General features: G+C 37.4%; 1 pseudogene; it reads right to left on the bottom strand.

The window, feature by feature from the left end:
* Window positions 1–230: 230 nt before the first annotated feature.
* LOC127227144 (olfactory receptor 2L13-like) lies at window positions 231–1,126 on the bottom strand (annotated as a pseudogene).
* Window positions 1,127–2,382: the final 1,256 nt, after the last annotated feature.

Below are 2,382 nucleotides of genomic sequence, written 5' to 3' on the forward strand. Positions count from 1 at the left end.
GTTGTAGTAGCCTACTATAGTAATGCATTGTATAATATCTGTCATTAAAATCATTGTAATGTTGTGGATTAAACATGTGAAAAATTATACTACCATGCAATGATGAACATATTGTTTAATCTTAACAATTAATGAATCACCAGAAAGTTCTGACATGTCTGAAGCACACATTCCTTTTCCAATATACAGCACTTCTCCAGTAGAAGTGAAGTAGGAACAGTAAGAAAAAGTCAAGTTTTCTTGAATGAGAATGTCCCAAATACTCTTTTCATGGCCCCCTGGACCTCCTTATTTCTCAGGCTATAGATGATGGGGTTTAGCATGGGGGTGAGGATAGTGTAGAAGACAGCCAGAATCTTATCTTCTGTGGGTGTACGGAGATTCCTGGGCCAAAGATATGTGTAAGTAAAAGGTGCATAGTAAAATGTCACCACAGTTAGGTGAGTTGAACAAGTGGTAAAGGCCTTTTTCCTTCCCTCTTTTGAGTGCATATGGAAAACAGCAAAGAGGACCCGTCCGTAGGATGCTGTAATGCCAAGAAAAGGAATTGGAAGAAACCCAAGTGTCTATACATGCCAGGGGCAACATGGCTGGGACATCACAGGAGAAATGGACCTAGAATGACAGTAAAGAATGTGAAATGCATAGACTGTATGTGCTAAAGAATTGATGGAAGCAATGTCCAGGACCCTATAATCATCTTCAGGCATGTCATTTTGTTCATGCAAATGGAATAATGAAGAGGGTGGCAGATGGCCACAAAACGGTCATAGGCCATGGAAGCCAGAAGCAAGCCCTCAGAACCTGCCATAGTCAGAAAGAAAAAGGCTTGAACGCCACAGCCCAGGAAGGTAATGCTTTTCTGGCCAGAAAGAAAGTTGAATGCCATTTTAGGAACAATGATAGAGACATCCATCAGGTCCATGAGAGAGAGCTGACTGAGAAGAAAGTACATGGGGGTGTGCAGCCTGGGATCCACACGAATGAGGTGGATCATTGTTGAGTTGCCCACCAATGCCAGAGAGAAGACAAAGATGATGAGGAGCAAAAGCAGAAGGCCTGTCTGGTTTTGTGAAAACAACCCTAACAAAGTGAAATCACTTGAGCTCTGATTCCATTTCTCCATGAAAATCTATTGCTTTATCTTTCTTGGAAAGGGAACCTAAAAGTAAAATACACCTAACATATGAAATAGAACAAGAGAATAAGTAGGAACTGGCTATTAATGAATGCTTGCACTGATTGTTCTTCCTGCAGTACCGTCCTTCTGTTGAACTTATATTAGAATCTGAGCTGAATGTTTCTCCCTCTTGCCTCTGGCCAAGTTCCTGATTCAGATACCTGTATGATCATTTTAAAATCAAAACTTGCAGCATGAGTAACACAGTTGAAATATTTCCTCCTCCATTACTCCAGGCAAGGCCATAACTGGAGATGATCAACACACCTTACAAAACTAAAAAAGCCTCTTGTCTTTTACATCACTTGCTTTCTGGCCCTCTTCTCATAACTAGTCATACAACAGACAGATCCCAGGGATCTGCTCCTTGGTACAGATCAAATTCTCAAACTCTCTAATGAATCTTTGCCTTTGCTGAAAATGCTCTTCACTCCCAATTCACCTAATTCACTGTTCTGGAACTGAAAGGTTTTCTGAGTGCTCAGATCCACACAGATCATAAGATGCTATTTATGTGTGCTCACTTCCATAATGGATGCTTTGATTTGTATAAATTTTACAGATGTCACTCACAATGGTGTTTATATAAAAAATAAAATAAAATAAAAATAAATGACACACATTGCCTAATGTGTATTTTTGATATATTTTACAATTGCAAATAATGTACAAATAAGTCCACATAGTATAAATGTTGCTTATATGCACTGCTTTCTCCTCTTACTCTAAATCTCTGTTTTTTGTACTCAATTATCAGGAGTGAGATGCCCTTAAAAACCTGTTCATTGGGGAGGAAATTGTACAGTAGTAAATTCTTGACTTTCTTCTCACCAGTATTTTAAATATTGTTACATTTTTATTCATTTACTTATGTGTATTTGTTGGGTATATGCATACCATGGTACCTGTGTGGAGGACAGAATACCATTGGGAGAGTCAGATCATCAGCTTGGAGACTAGTGTCTTCACTTGCTGAGCCATCTCAGCAGCCCAAATAGCAAAGTAATATCTTGCTTTTTTTATTGTTCATATTATATATATTTTACTTGTACACTTTAGAATTATTCAAGTGAGAAAAACAAAAGTGTTAGCCATATTTAAAATAAATAAATTAAAGCAAATCCATAATTTGACATTTCTTGAAATAAACAAGAATAACATTCATAATTGTTTGAGGCATGTATATATATATATATATGTAT

This window comes from Phodopus roborovskii, unplaced genomic scaffold (assembly GCF_943737965.1).
Source record: "Phodopus roborovskii unplaced genomic scaffold, PHOROB, whole genome shotgun sequence".
Lineage (NCBI taxonomy): Eukaryota > Metazoa > Chordata > Mammalia > Rodentia > Cricetidae > Phodopus > Phodopus roborovskii.